Source organism: Vulpes vulpes, chromosome 11, assembly GCF_048418805.1.
Source record: "Vulpes vulpes isolate BD-2025 chromosome 11, VulVul3, whole genome shotgun sequence".
Taxonomy (NCBI): domain Eukaryota; kingdom Metazoa; phylum Chordata; class Mammalia; order Carnivora; family Canidae; genus Vulpes; species Vulpes vulpes.
In genome coordinates this window covers 1,925,973-1,941,981 of record NC_132790.1, presented here as the reverse complement: position 1 = coordinate 1,941,981, position 16,009 = coordinate 1,925,973, and the positions used below count along the sequence as shown (strand labels likewise).

The following is a 16,009-nucleotide window of genomic DNA, read 5'->3' as shown; positions in this document are numbered from 1 at the left end:
TGAGGTGATACCTCATTGTTGTTGTGATTTGCATTTCCCTGACGAGGACACATCTTCTCGTGGGTCTGTTGGCCATCTGTGTATCTTTTTTGGAGAAATGTTTTTTGATTTCTAACTCCATTCTTCAGTAGAAGAAACTAGGCTTTCTTGGTAAAATGGACAATCTGAGAACTGGTGCAGGAAAAATACAAAGTGAGTCTGGAGAATCTTGAAATACCGCATAGAAAAGAAACACTCAAAAAACAGAAGAATGGAGGCACACCAAAGGCAAACAGGAGTCAACTTGAAAAAGCTCCCAGTGGAGCCAGAACAATTTGAGTAACACACTGGCACAGTACAGCCATGCCTCATTTTACTGCCCTTCACTCTTGTATTTGACAGTCTATTGCCTTTTTTTTTTTTTTTTTTTTTTTTTTTTACAAATTGAGGGTGTGCAGCGCTCTTGGGCTAAGCAAGTCTATCAGGGCCATTTTTCCAACAGCACGCTGACTGTGTGTTTCTCTATCACATTTTGGTAATTCTTGCAATATTTCAAACTTTTTCATTACCGTTATAGTTGTTACTGTGAACCGTGATCAGTGATTATGACTCGCTGAAAGCTCAGATGATGTTTATCACTTTTTAGCAATAATTTTTTAAATTAAGGTATGGACATAGTTTTTTAAACACGAAACGCTGTGCATACTTGATAAACTACAGGATATTATGAACATAATTTTTATATGCACTGAGAAACCAAAAAGTTCAGTTGACTCACTTTATTGCGCCATTTGCTTTATTTGGTGGTCTGGAACCAAACCCTCAATATGTTTGAGATATGCTTGTATCCGATTATTATCTGAAGTACAAAATAAATATTTATGAATCCCGATTAATAGATAATAGTTACATTATATATAATACAAATAATAATTGCTTACATATATTAGTTATTATGTCATAGATCCTGTTGTAAACATTTCATAAATATTATTTGAATCCTTATAGCATCCCACGAGGTAGATAGTATTGTTAGAACCCCCATTTTACAGATGAAGAACTCATGGTTTGTCAAGTCAAGCCACAAATAGAAAAGGATACCATTTGGACAGCCCATTGTAGACATTGGCAACCATAAGAAATCACCTATGGGGGACTGGCCACGCGAGGCCCTGTCTAGCCACCCAAGAGCGGGGGGCACTAGCAGAGCCCTCCACAGCACACTTAAGAGGCTTGGCTGTGATTTTCTCCACCCTACAGCCTAGGACGTAAGCCTGGATCTAGCCCTCTACAATCTCTGTTCTCTGCCTGACAGTTGAAATAGTAAATGCCAGCACTGCAATAATAATTATGTTGAGATTATACTAAGATCATACAGTTACATCCAAATTCAACGTAGAGTCTCGGAAGCTGTGCAAAGTCTCTATGGGCCCAAGGAAAATGTAGTCATTAATCTATTAAGTAAAAAGTAAGTAAAGTACTTGCCCAACCAAGCAAGAGATGTGGAACAACCTGCCCAATGAGGAGACACAGCAAAACTTCTCAAGCAGAACCCAGTTAACCTGTGAACTCTCTATTCCCAGAATTTAAGCTGAGTCCCACACTTCTAGGGAAAAAAAAACACACAAGGGAACAAACTGATTTTTTTTTTCTTGAACGAAAAGAAAAATTGCAACAACATCTAGGTGCTTTCTGGGATCAAAACAAATTCAGGGTCCAGCGTCCAGCCCCCACCGCCACACACATGTTATTATAACAAAAAATAACGGCCCCGTGGGACGGAGCAGACGACACAGCTCAGGGGCTGGAATACTACCTACAAAGCACCTGCCGTGTGCGAAGAACTGTGCCAGGCACCCTCTCTTTGTTGTTTTTCATAGCAACCTATGGAGAAAAGTATCATTAATACCGTTTTGCACGTGAACACAAGGTTCAGAGAGGAGAAATCATTTGCCAAGGTCACACAGCTAATAAGAGATGAACACAGTGTTTGAGTCCACCTGTGACTGGCTCCAAAGCTTTTGTCAAGGCAAGATTGTTAAAGGTGTAGGCAGACCCCTGAGCTCTAGGGAAGACTAGTCCCTAAAGCCAGAGGTCCAGAAAGTGCTTAATGGCTCTATGACAAAATGTAGCTCCCAAACTCCATGTCTGTAAGTAGGGTCAGTCCAAAACTAGAAGCGGGTGGCCATCCCACTAGGTAGTGGTGGATGGATAACTCATCAGGAAAGAGCTAAATAGGGAGCTGCCCGGGAATCCCTCATGGAAGAGTAGATGACCGAGGCAGGCTTCTAGGTCCGGGAAAGCAGAGAACTGACATTCCCCACATCCTCCCCTGACTACAGCCTGACGTTCATAGATTGCTTCCTGCGGGCAGGAGACTTTCCTGCTTTTTCTCATTCAATTCTCACATCATCCCTATGAGGGAGACGCCACCACCGTTACCTCCAGTTCATAACGAGAAACTGAGAACTAAATTGCTTACCCAACTAACCTAATGTCAGAAAGTCAGGGTAGAGCCAGACACTGCGATTCTAGAACCCACGTTCTGAACCACCAAGAGGAAAAGAACAAAGTTCAAATACCGAGGCGTAACCCATAGTATTCAGTCTGTTTAGAATATCCAGTTTTATTTCCATTATAATACTTAATTTTATTTTACCCTGATAATGAATTTCATTAGCATTGAGTTTCATTACCATAGTTTTAAACTCTAGTTTAACTACTGCACTTGGCCGGTCGTTAATACTCTATTGCATGTATTATTTTAGTACTGGGTTTTATGGTGATGATCATTATCGTTATTACGATTCTAGATTTTATCATTATTGCCATGTTTACTGTTTAAGAAATAGTTTCATGGTCTGGATAGAGACAGGAAAAAATGACAATCGTGATATTAAAATAATCTCATGTTTGCACATGTCACATGAAAAATGGGTAAATGCAGAACTCTTCGGCTAATGCTATAAATTGGTTTATCCAACAAAATATAACGGCCCCGTGGGACGGAGCAGACAACACAGCTCAGGAGCTGGAACACCAGCTGCAAAGCACCTGCCGTGTGCGAAGCACTGTGCCAGGCACCCTCTCTTCGTTGTTTTTCATAACAACCTATGGAGAAAAGTATTATTAATACAGTTCCGCACGTGAACACAAGGTTCGGAGAAGAGAAATCCTTTGCCTAAGGCCACACAGCTAATAAGAGATGAACACAGCGTTTGAGTCCTGTTCAAAAACCCTGCTCGAAATCCTGTTTGGGCGCCTTCCTGCAGGCTGATGGCTAGAAATGGAGAAAACCGCTTCTCCCAGAATCCTTTGTGGCTGGGATGCTCATTATCTACAGTCTGTGAAGAAACCCCTCCTCTCAGTCCCTGGAGAGCAGAAGAGACACAGATGACAAGATGACCCAAGACGACCCAAGACGTGACAGGACAGAGTGGCCGCATTCCACAAGACCGCATCCTCTGGGGTGCTGCTCGCCTCCTCCGCGTAGGTGTGAGTACGCCTCTGGCTTCGCAGGTGATAAGAGCTGGTCACCTCTGGAAACAGCATCTCTTCTAGGTGCCTTTGTTTAGTAGCCGGGGCCTTGCGCTTGCTATATTCTTCTAGCTGCGTAGCATCAAAACAAGCTCCCTGGCCCTGATTTAAATGTAGTAAACGTATCAATGCCCCATCATAAGTCCCTCTCCTAGAATGGATTCTGTCTCTTATAATGAAGAATCTTGACTAATACACACCCTTCCAGTAAATGACAGACTTTTGAAGTGGGGGAAAATATCGTGAGGTTATTGAGTTTGACCCATCACCTAGTGTGAGAGAACTTCTTACAGTAATTTTGACATCCAGCCTCCTCTCTATGCTACCCAGGAAAGGGGACTCATTTTGCCACGTAAAATCCTTTGCAGTTCACCGTGCCTTCATCAGGCATTCACTGAAGTGTCTTTTGCAAGAAAATTTTTGCAGGCACCCATTTGGGATTCTGTGTTTGAATAAATTTGGGGAATAAATACTAGGTTAAATAAAGTTACATAGATTTCTTTACTGGAGAATTTCCAGAGACTTTCACTTACTAAGGTTCATAGACAATCTCCAAGAAGTAGATCAACTGCGTGATTATTTCCCCAACATTTAACCAAATGTTCTTCTTTTGTGGTTGCTCTCCAAGAATTACTGTTACACAACATGCCTTTTATGGCATTTGCCTTAAATTAATGGATTACCAGAGGAATGGGAATTGCAGCTTGGAGACAGGTGAACGAAGGGGTTGTTTGGAGACCAAGGGTCACTTGGCCCCCTCAGATAACGCCACAGAAAAAGGGACCAGGTCCTCAGTTTTGAGATCAGACCTTTTTTCCAAAGGCCCCAACATAAGAGAAACCCTGCTGGGAATATCTGAGCTGCTGCCTCTGTTCTGACGTTCCGGGTATCTTCCGTGCATGACCAAATCCCCTGAAACTTTGTGTTACACCAATAGTGTGGAGAGTTCCCGTATACCCATCACCTAGGGTCCACTAATATTAACTTCCGACACAAACTTGAGATACTATGAACTACAGACCCTATTACATTTCACCAGGTGACTGCTAGTGATCCTTTTCAATCCCAAGACCCCAACCAGGATCCTGCATTTTATTTAGTTGCTTCCCCTTACTCTCTTCTGATCTGTAACAGTTCACCAGCCTTGTCTTTCATGGTCTTGACACTTTTGACAAGTACTAGTCAGTTATTTGGTAGAACACTTCTCACTTTGGCTCTATCTGGTGTTTTCTCTAATTCGTAACTGGAATGAGGTTATGCCCAATCTACGTACGTGGTGTCTGGCTTCTAAAGGGGAAAAGAGGGATCTGCTTGTCCCGTGAAAGCCTGCGGAGCAACACTTAAGCTTCACTTGGCCAAGGCAAGACAGAGAGGCAGTGAGATTCAGGGGGAGGGGAAGAGATTCCACCCTGGAACGCAGGAGCAGATGGACCTACAGGAAGGGAAGTGCTCCGTGGTGGCCGTCTTCGAAGACCGTCTACCACAACTGGGTTTTCAAGAATACTTTAAAAACCTACTTAACAAGACAACCGTGAATCCCGGGATCTGTCACTATCATACTGAACGTTTCTAATTATCTGAAACTTCTTTAAAATCGGGTTAATGGTAACGGCTTTGTCTGCGTCACAGGGTGTGGTAGCCACGGAGGCCTGCTGGGAGGACCTCCCTTATTAAAAAGGAAAAACTGCCCGGGGAGCACAGTTAGCTAGCAGCTTCCAGATGCCTCATTTTGGCCATCTGTGACAGTCTGTACTCTGGGACCACACCCGCCCCAGGCTGTTCCTCGCCAGTGACTGAGTGTGGCAGTGGAACTAGAACCAGACCACTTCTGCTTCGTCACAGGCTTCTGTAGCCAGCGCTCTGTTCCAGAGCTCCCCATCGGCCCCAAAGACACGTACCCCAAGCCACCACCTTGCCGTCGGAGCCTCTTCCCACTCATCTCCTTCCTCCTCTGGTCCTTCCAGAGCTTTCAGACCAGGATTGTACTTGAAGGCTCTCCCTGCCTATCCCCTTGACCGTTCACAGGCATTTCCCTCAATGAATCTCTCACACTCCTAGTTTCAACTTGCCATCTGCTCCCAGGAGTACCTGACTTGACACAGAATGTCGCGGGGACCAATGAGATGATGGATGCAAACAGCCTTTACCCCTTTACCCCAAAGATGCAGATGCAATGAAACGCCGGGACACCTGCACCCCGATGTTTCTAGCAGCAATGTCCACAGTAGCCAAACTGTGGAAGGAGCCTCGGTGTCCACCGACAGATGATGGATAAAGAAGCTGTGGTCTGTGTATACAGTGGGATATTCCTCAGCCATTAGAAACGACAAATACCCACCCTTTGCTTCAATGTGGATGGAACTGGAGGGTATTATGCTGAGTGAAATGAGTCAATCAGAGAAGGACAAACATTATATGGTCTCATTCGTTTGGGGAATATAAATAATAGTGAAAGGGAATAAAGGGGAAGGGAGAAGAAATGGGTAGGAAATATCAGAAAGGGAGACAGAACATGGAAGACTCCTAACTCTGGGAAAGGAACTAGGGGTGATGGAAGGGGAGGAGGGCGGGGGGTGGGGGTGACTGGGTGATGGGCACTGAGGGGGGTACTTGACGGGATGAGCACTGGGTGTTATTCTGTATGTTGGCAAATTGAACACCAATAAAAAATAAATTTATTATTAAAAAAAAAGAAAAAACCATAACAAGAAGACTAAGTAGTAGGTGTTACCACTTAAAAAAAATTCAAGGCAAATTGTTTCATACAACTCTGTAACCCTTTAGAACTCATGGCATCACTATTTCATTCGTTCATTAACAGTGCTATTCTTTTTGTTGTTCAAAGAATATTAATATTCTTAGTGACAGCACTTGGTTTAAAAAGATCAGATTAGGGATCCGTGGGTGGCGCAGCGGTTTGGCGCCTGCCTTTGGCCCAGGGCGCGATCCTGGAGACCCGGGATCGAATCCCACATCGGGCTCCCGGTGCATGGAGCCTGCTTCTCCCTCTGCCTGTGTCTCTGCCTCTCTCTCTCTCTCTGTATGACTATCATAAATAAAATTAAAAAAAAGATCAGATTATATTTAATAGGCCCCATGTAAGAAAGCATCTAAATTTGTATTGAATTGAAATAGATTCTCATCCAAAAGAGAATTTAGTTCCTAAAGAGGTGAGTTTCAGTTATCATTCAAGAGTCTTTCTGTGTTTGGTCCTCTCCCTGGGACGCCACCTCTTCTGCAGAATTGGGGAATTGCTGGCTACCCCTGATTAGTAAGTAGTCTGGGGCTGAAGCCCCCACCGAATGTTCCCAAGATGATGAGGATCATTCCTCCGCTTTCTATTACGATAACCTACAAAGCAGGTGTCCTTTACGGCCTGCCTCTTCCCTGGATCTGTTCCCGTCCAACGTATTCTACGTTTGGCAGCAAGGTGACCATTCTTCTACTCCATACCCTTATTAGCTGAGCTAAGACTTTTCAGATTAAGTCAAAATGCTTCGGTCTGACCACAGGCCACTGCTTGCTCACCTCACTCTGCTCCTTGCGCCCCGTGTGCATGCACATGCACTCGCACACACACACGCACACACACACAGTCTGCTTCAGCCATTTCTCATCATCCTTGGAGATGCACATTTTTTTCCCACCATAATACCCTTGAGGCTGGGACACATCTGAAAATCATTGTACGACAGGCAAAGCTGTTAACTAATAGTTCTGGCCTTGCGTGCACAAACACGAAAAGCCCCGGTTTCAAAACCGTCCGAATGGGTGTGAGCTTGGAATACGATCCCAGGGACAACAGTGGACCACCCTTTTAACCCCTCGGTACCAAATATTATGAGGAGGTTCCGGGGGACGTGGTGAATCAGAGGCATTTAGCAACGTCACCCAAGGAGGAATCCAAAGCAGACCAACTCCAGAGGTGGAAACCCACCCGAGGAGCCCAGCCCCAGGGGCTCAGCTCTTCCAGGAATTCTCTTCAGAAATGCTGTGTCGCCAGTGCTCTTGACCATGTTGTGTGGAAAGGCTCGGAGTCGATGCCTCTGACTTAAAAACTCCTTTTAAAAGAATCTGACTCTGGGGATCCCTGGGTGGTGCAGCGGTTTGGCGCCTGCCTTTGGCCCAGGGCGTGATCCTGGAGACCCGGGATCAAATCCCACATTGGGCTCCCGGTGCATGGGGCCTGCTTCTCCCTCTGCCTGTGTCTCTGACTCTCTCTCTCTCTGTGACTATCATAAATAAATTAAAAAAAAAGAAAAAAAGAAAAAAAAAGAATCTGATTCCGAAAGTGAAGTTTCAGGAATATTGAAGGCAAATTATTTTACATTTATATGATTTTGCTTGTATTTGATAACGTACAATTTGATTAAAATGTATGTCTGATTAAGAATTAAAAAAAAACTCTGGAGCCTGGGAAGACGGTGGAGTAGAAAGTTCCTAAGAACAAAAAAAATAAAAATAAAAATAAATAAAAAATAAATTGCTCTTTCAGATCGTATTTAAACCCTAAGTTGTAAGAGAACCCTAGGCCGTAGTTAACTGGGAGTGCTCTTCTCTTTCTTGGGAGCATAAAAAGATGAGGGCTCACCTTAAAATCAGTGGCGTCTCAAAGTAGATCAGATACAGTAGAACCACTTTATTCACTTGCTCCCGCTGATGTCTGGACTTTCATGTGTTCGGCTCTCACTTTCTAGAACACTCTCTCTTTGCCTGGCTGAGCCGTACTCGTCCTCTAGGTCCCAGTTATCAGGTCCACGACGTCTTCCTTAACCTCCCCGCCCCCCACCTATGGAGTTTCCCCTGCTGCGTACATCCCCGGCTCCGATACTGCAACTCTCCAAACAATTCCCATCCTTACTTGTCGCTGTTTGCATAATTTTCTGTCTCCCCCACAGGCTGAAAACTCCTTGGGAACAGGGACCGCCTCCGTCTTGCCCACCTTGCCTGCACAGCATCCGTCAGTGACCAGGTTAGCAAATGCCTCGGTGCCTCCACCGCACAGCATGTGAGTGAGTTCATTCAATCTTGAATGGTGAAGCAACGTGAAGCAACACGGATTTTATCTCACAGATGGGGAAACTGAGGCACAGAGCGTAAGAGGCTAGCCAGGGACACAACCGAAACGCAAATCGCCCAAAGCCCCCTGTGATAGTGACGCCTGATGTTTATGGGGCATTTACTGTGTGCCCGGCCCTGCTCCGGCCTCCGTGTATGTACAGTCTCGGGTGACTGTCTCAAAAACTCTGATTAGGTGGGTGTGATTAGGATCCTCATTTCATGGAGAGGGAGACTGAGGCACAAAGAGACCGGTAAAATTTCCCGGGATAGTGGCCAGTGGGTGGCACGGCTGGGCCCAGGCTGAGCCGGCTGCAGGGGCCTGTGGGCAGCAGCCAAGGGGCCAGGACGCTGCTGGGGAGCCCTGGTCGGGGAGCAGGAGCCGCCCCTGTGGTCCCCAGGGGTGACACACAGAGGCCAGCGGGCTGGGAACGGGCTTCTGTGCCAGGTGGGCCTCGCTGGCCAGCCGACCCCTCCGGCTGCTGCCAGGCCCGGGCCACGACGGCAGTCCGCTTCCCGCTGCTCAGGACAGGGCGACCCGGTGCCAGCCAGTGCTGCGGATCCTCCACAGGCCCGTTGCTCAGTCCCAAAGCCCCCGGGCCGCCGCCAGGGACGAGCATCCCAGGCCAAATACTGGGGTCGGGCGGGAATCAAAGTCCAGGATTTGTTCTAGAGAATTCAGATCCTGGCTGGCGAGGCTCCGGGCTCTGGACCCTCGTGCCCGAAGCCCAGGCTGTACCTCCAGCCGTGGAGTGTGCTCCTCTCCTGCCCCTGACGCTGGTGGCCGGTGGGGGAGACCCTGGCTTGTGGACGGGGTCCGACTGGGGGCCAGGACGCCCCAAGCCCGAGGGGAGGCTGCCTGCCGGGTCGCAGGGCCCCCGGAGCTCACCGCCTGGGTGCCAGGCTGCGGAGAAGGGCTGGAGACACGGCCGCCCCCCCAACCCCCCCACCTCTGTCTTCTCCCCTTCGCCTCCGGCTTCATGGGGCTGAGAGTCACTTGACAGCTGGGCTCTCAGGCTACGCTCTCTCCCGGCGCCCAAGGCTCCGGCTTCATGGCGGCCCTTGGAGCTGGACGAGCCTGGGCGAGCTCCCGGCCCGGGAGGGGACAGCGACCCTGGCCACCTCCGGGGACACGATGGGCCCAGCCACCCGCATCCCACATGCCCGAGGGGCACAGCTCTTCTGCCAGGAAGGAGCGTCCTCGGGTTGGTCATTTTCTGATCCTCCAAAACCAACCAAAGTCCGGGAGGAAGCTCTTCTACTAGAATATTCTTTATGATTGTTTTCCCGTGGCTCAGGAAATACCACATGTTCACACGGTCAGGAAGGGAGAAAACGTTTTCCCCTGTGGACGCGGGCCTCGGGCAGCTGCCTTCCCAACCAAGGAGGCTTCCGATGCACCAGCGATGAAGGCCCCAGACTTTGGACAGGGGGATAACAGGCCCTTTAAGGTGCCTCTGGCCTCACGGGGTCCCCCACCAAGAGTCATCTGTCCGGCAGCGTCCGTCCTCCGTGGCTAGACAGGGACCCCCGTGGCTGGGGCCATGGTCAGCGGGGAATGGGCCTGGCTTTGCACCTGCTGTCCCTCCTGTGCAACCAGGGCTGTGCAGGCCGCTCGGCCGGCTGGGCCGTGGTCACTTACTGGCCTGCACGGTCCTCCTGCAGCTCGGTCTCGCAACTGAATCGCACAAAGCCATGCAGCTGACACAGCAGGCTTGGCCCTGGGACCTTGTCCAACGTTAGTCGCCAGGCCAATGGTTGTCGGACGTTGCAAAGCGCGGGACTCCATCCCCTGCAGGAGAACAGGCAGGTGCCTGTCACCCACCCGCCTCGACGGTCCCGTGGGCATCGGGGCAGGGGCTACGCTGCCACCACCAAAGGTCTCTCTGTAGCCCCGAGGCTGTCACCACCCAGGCGGCCGTGGGACCTGGTGCAAAGTGCAGAGAGGACCCTTGGCCAGCATCGTCCCCACCTGCCACGTCACCACTGTCCTGTGGCCCCTGCTGCCCGCCCGGTGCCTCGCTCCGTCTCCAGCCCCTGTCCTCCAACCATCCACTTTCCAGTCCTCCCAAATGTCCCATTTGCTACTGTGTCTGGCAATGAGCTTTGCAGCAGCACCGTCTACCAATGACAGGCACAGACCAGCTCGGGCTTTAGTTACGATGAGGGGTCCCGTGCAGTAGGTGTGGGACGGGGCCTGGACTTCTGCGTGTCTGTGAAGCTCTTGAGTGATGCCCTTCTTCCGGGCCTGCAGACAGGCTGCAGACGGGCCTGCAGACGCAGGACGCATAGGCGGTGGAGGGTTTAGGCCAGGTGGAGCCAGCGTGGCAATCACGTGGCTTCCCGCCGACCACCCCCATCGCCCACCCACAGCAGGGGTCACTAGTGTCCACCGCAGTTTCCTCCCGAGCCTCGACGTGACCACCGGATAGAGCACGACACGGACGCTACGCTACAGGCCTAACCACGAGAGATGAGGCCTGCTGGTCACCCTCAAGCTTAGAAGCGCGGGTGCACGTCCTTCCATCAACATTACGAGGAAATCCGCCTAGAAAACCCACCTCCCGGCTCAGGCCTCCGTGCCCTCGCTCCAAACCTCCGTGTGCTGGACCAATCGGCCGCAGCTCCTTCTAGAGGTGTCTTCGCTTGTCTTTCCACCTCGGCGGTGGATGGCTTGAGGGCAGAGGCAAACCACTGACTCCTTTTAGTAACGCCCGTAATACCCTTGGAGCCTCGGTTTCTTCATCTACAAAATAAGGAAGCTCTGCGACCTCAGAGGCCGGGAGAACGAAGACCAGGTAAGACCAGGTAACGGCAACGCGTCCCGGAGAGCGCCGGGCGAAGAGTAGGACTCGGCGGCTCAAAGCTGCCCTCAGCATCCCCTGCCCCGGGCCCCTGCCACGGGCACGCGGGGTGGAGTGGCACCGCGCGGCACGGGAGCCGGGAGCAGGACGCCACGCCACCACCTGTCCCTCTACCTCGGGACTCCAGCTCCTGGCTGTGATGAAACCTTGGATGACGCCGCTTCTGTGCTGGATCCAGCTCTGACACCGTGGACACGGATAAGGTCACAGGCACGGCCCTGGCAGCCTCCTGGGGGTCCCGCGGAGAGCAAGACGTGGAGCATTCCAGAAGCCTCCCTGGGCCAGCCTTCCCTTCTCCTGCGCTGCTCCTGGTTTTCGCGAGCACCACTGGAGGGCGAGCCGCGCTCGGCTGTGGCAGTGTCCTGGGCTCCCTGGCCCTGCCCGTCCATCTCCATCAAACCCGGATCCCAGAGGCCGAGAAAGCGCTGGTGCCCGTGGCCCAGTCAACAGCGAAGGGATTAGGTGAGTGGGCCAAGCCGCCGAGGGCCTGAGTCTGCCGGGTGCCCCCCAGGGCCCCTCCCCCTTGGCATCAGCCCCTCCAGGGGCCACCTCTCAGCCCAGTTTCGAGCCGTCCCCCCCTCATTTCACACACAGTGTCCCTTGTCCTTCCCTCAAAGCCCCGGGGGAAACTAGACCCTGGTCCTCTTCAGTGCGGCCTGCTCCCCCGATTTGCTCCCTCCTCCATCTGGGGCACAGGTGGCGCAAAAGACCGACGGTGGGGGGGGGGGTGCTTTCCAGCCAGCCAGCGTTTCCTGAGGCTCTGCTGTCCACTAAGCAGAAGGCACAGGTGGCAGCGGGGACGTGAGACACCCCACAGCGAGCTCCCAGAGTCACGGGGGTGAGGTGGGGGGGGGCAAGGCACGTAAAGAACAGCAAAGCTTGAAGGAACTTTCAAAACAAGGTATTAGAAGTCGAGGTTTCTCCTCTATTGCCACACGTGACCAATGGACTGAAGTCCCGCTGAAAGCCCCTGGGAGGTCCCCCCCGCCCCCCCGCCCCGGAGAACGAGGGTGGTGACCCATCGGTCACGTGTGCGGCGGGCACAGAGCACAGGGGGAGGCATGGAGTCACCGACTCTCATTCACACCCCAGGCCCCACTTCTTCTTTTTTTTTTTTTTCAGTTGGGGAAACTAAACCCCAGAGCAGGAAGGGAACCTGGGTAAGAGGCAAGGAGTAAGCTTCCAGGTGGTGAAACCCCCGCGGCAGACCAGGCCAGGAGTGGAGAGTGGGCGGCTGCAAGAGAAGCGTCCACGCGGCTTTGTGTTCTCAAAGCCCTGGCTGGCTCTCCGGCCTCAGCAGCCTCTCCTGGCACTCCTGGCACTCCTGGCACTCCTGGTTTCTTCTTCTAAAAATATCCCATGATGGGGCATCAGGGTGGCTCAGTCGGCTGTGATGGAGCCCAGGGTCCTGGGACCGAGCCCCACGTCGGCCTCCCTGCTCGGCGGGGAGCTTCCTTCTCCCTCTGCCTCTGCCCCTTCCCCTGCTCAGTCCCCGCCCTCTCAGATAAATAAAACCTTTACAAAAGATATCCTACGATTTCTTCTTCCTTTTTCAGTTTTTTTCCTTGTGGAATTTTGCTACCTATAAAATAACGTGATAACGCACACAATGAATAAAGCACAAAATATAATAAGCATCCGCAATCTGCCCCTTAATTTAAGAAATAGAAGTTCCTTGGGTGCCCCTCTCTCACGATGCCTGTCTACCTCCCTCCCAAGAGAAATCTATTATCTTCAGTTTTGCTTTTTTCCCCTCATTCCCTGCGTTTCTCTTCAGAGCTTTGCTATGGATGCGTATGTTCTTAGACGTCGCATCTTTTGTTGTTCCACTTGTTCTTAAATGCTATGCGAACGGAATCATGTCGTCGGCATTCTTCTGCAGGTTGGTTTTCACTCAAAGTTATATTTTAAAGACTTCCAAAGTTATAGTCCACTCACCTTCACTATTATATAGTATTCCGTTGTATGGAAGCACCACGATTCACGCATCCATGCTACTACTGAGTGATCCTTGAATTGTTTCCAGACATGCACTATTGCTGTTGAGAATAATTCTACGAACATTTCTAGCTTGTTTCCTGCTACAAGCATACAGCAATTTCTCTAGAGCAGTAATTCTCAATCAGAGCAAGTTTGCCTCTTGGGGGGACATTTGGCAATGTCCAGATACATTTTCTATTGGCACAACCGGGGAAATGGGTGGAGGAAGTAGAGGCAGCAAGCAAAACTGGCTAGTGGGTAGGAACTAAGAATGCCGATAGATGGCCTAAAATGCACAGTACAGCTCTGCACAAAAAGGAATAATCTAGCCCCAAAGGTCCATAGTACCAGGGTTGAAAAGCCCTGGTCTAGAGGATTCACTTAGAGGGAAGTTGCTGAATCACAAGTATGCTCATCTTCAAATTTTCAAGACAGCATCAGATTGTCTGCTAAAGCAATTGCACCAATTTCTACACTTATCAGCAGTTTCCATCTCATTACTCCACATCTTATGCAACATTGGTAGTTACATTTTTTTTTTTTAATATTGGCCAGTCTAGTTGGAATACAATGGGTAGCATTATAGTACTGACTACTAAGGAGACTCGGTATGGCCGTTGGCCGTTTGTTTCCTCTTCTGTGAATTTCTTGTTCACAGAATTTGCCCATTTCTCTTTTAACAATTTGTTCACATTTATCATATGGCTTTTCAGAGGTTATTTTCTATACTGCTCCTTTGATAGTTTACTATATCACGAATATCTTCTCCCAATTAGAAGTCTGTCTTTTTTTTAATGAGGCCTTTGAGGAACATAAGTTAATTTTAATGTGGTTGAATTTACTTCTTCTCTGCTACTTACAGTACTTTTCAAGTCTTTTTTGTTTAATAAATCCTTTTCTCCTCTAGGTCATACAGATATTCTCCTATGTTTCCTTCTAAAGACTTGAAGATTTTGCTTTTTCCATTTAATGTCATCTGGAATTTATTTGGGTTCTGATATAAGGTAGTGTGGAATCTTTCTGAACTGTCCTAGAACCTCCTTTTTCCAGACCAGTCAAAAGCACTTTCCCTTAGGACAGCCGAAGTCTTTACACCATGGGATTCACCTGAGGACTTTAGGGTAGCAAGTATTTAAGTTGCATCCTCCCCTACTCAGTTGGAGCACTCACTAAATCAGCTGAGTGGGAGGAAGGAGAATGCTGACCCCAGGCCACCTCTGCATTTGGTGTTTGGTTCCTCTCTCCACCCTGCGAGGTCAGGGCCTCTATTTCCATTCAGGCCAATGTGCTCATGTCAAAGTGTGAGAGACTCACCACTCTCGACCCAAGAAATCCTGCTTTCTTGGAGGACTCCAGGAAGAAAAAGAAAAAAAAAATTATTTCCAAATGGCAAAACTCTGGGCATGGATGGAGGCACGGGGGCTGTTTCCGGAGAGTTCACCCAAACCCGCTCCAGAAAGAGTAGAGGCAGCTGCCTACTTGTAGGGAGGGAGACCCATCTCTCCACACTTCTTGTGACTTCTTGTGACTCCACACTTCTTGTGACTGAACCGATGGATGGCTCCAGCTGCCCAGTTCTCAGGAGTCAGCCGCGGGAGCCAGAAGCAGGATTGGACGTGAGGAAAGCGCTCAGTGGCCTGCTGGAGTTGCTAGCACAGGCTGCAAAGAGCCGGTCGTGCACAACTTTTCCCCATTTGTGTTCAGTGACATTAACCTTGGCAGCCACTGTGGGGACCCTGCAGCAGGCAATTGCTGACCACTAACCTCCAGGCCTCTCCCTCCCACCCAGAGCCAGCTGTTAATCATTTACCAGCACACCACTGAAAGCTCTGCAGCCCTACCCATTGTGGCCCCGGGTTACCAAATCTCCAGTGATTATCTCCTTCCTGGGACAACTCCAAGTCCAAGTCAGTGTGTGAGTGAGTCTCTGTTCAAACTTAGTCCCCTCAGGGAACAAAGTAGAGGCAAATTTTTCCCTTGAGCAAGTAGTGCCCAGCTCCTAAGCTTTGTGTTGTCTTTGTGTCTACTTGCAAGGACGGGCCTTACTACGGAATCCTGCCCTGGACCTCCCCTCCTTTAGCTCCGGGACACCATGATGAGTTTTGCCTAGGGGCTAGGAATTACTGCCTCAGGAGAGGAAGTGGTTACCTATGAAATTCCTCCATTTGTCCCAAAATAAATCCGGGCCATCCTCTGACAGGGGTATATTTGTTTGTTTGCCTGCTTTGAAGGGAGCTGTAAATTGGCAGAACAAATATATAGGACAAAGGAGGTTCTCTGGCTTAGCCACTGACTCCCTGTACAACCTTGAGGAAATCACTTTCTGTCTCTGAGCCTCTCCTTTCTCAGCTGTCAAGTGTGATTAGATTAGATTAATGGTTTCCCAATGATGTTTTGGCATTGGAACCCTTTTATGAAATGCAACTTTGAGCCCATTTGCAATATATGTGGGAGATGAGTGGGGGATGCCAAGGCTAAAAGGTAAAATTGAGTTAAAGGGTTCTCCACTTAGGGGACGAAAGAGAATCTAAAAGGATGACTGTGAACACTGGAAATGTAACAAGATGCAAAAACCACTTTCCAGAATTCTT

General features: G+C 49.6%; 1 long non-coding RNA gene across 1 annotated transcript; it reads left to right on the top strand.

Moving 5' to 3' along the window:
* The first annotated feature begins 3,048 nt into the window (after nt 1-3,048).
* LOC140594386 (uncharacterized) lies at nt 3,049-12,967 on the top strand. The gene is made up of 2 exons (XR_011995069.1): nt 3,049-3,474; nt 8,415-12,967. It is a non-coding gene; the product is annotated as an uncharacterized lncRNA (long non-coding RNA).
* Nucleotides 12,968-16,009: the final 3,042 nt, after the last annotated feature.